The sequence below is a fragment of the Meles meles genome, chromosome 1 (assembly GCF_922984935.1).
Source record: "Meles meles chromosome 1, mMelMel3.1 paternal haplotype, whole genome shotgun sequence".
Lineage (NCBI taxonomy): Eukaryota > Metazoa > Chordata > Mammalia > Carnivora > Mustelidae > Meles > Meles meles.
Genome location: NC_060066.1, coordinates 922,577 through 922,840, shown reverse-complemented (window position 1 = coordinate 922,840; position 264 = coordinate 922,577).

The following is a 264-nucleotide window of genomic DNA, read 5'->3' as shown; positions in this document are numbered from 1 at the left end:
CGCGGGCTCAGACGCGGGCTCGGGCGGCGGGCTCGGCCGGGGGGCGGGGCTCGGTCCGCATGAGCGCCGGGGTCGGCCGGGCGGGGGAGGGGCGGGGCGGCGGCGGCGGCGGCGCTGGGCCCGGGCCGCGCTCGGAACGCTCGGCCCGAGGCGGCCCCAGCTGGGGTGAAGGCGAGGGGCGGGGTGGGCCGGGGGCCCGGGTGGGCGCGCGGCCCGGCCGGCGCTCAGACTCTGAGGAGACGGCGACGGCGGCCGCGCATCCCG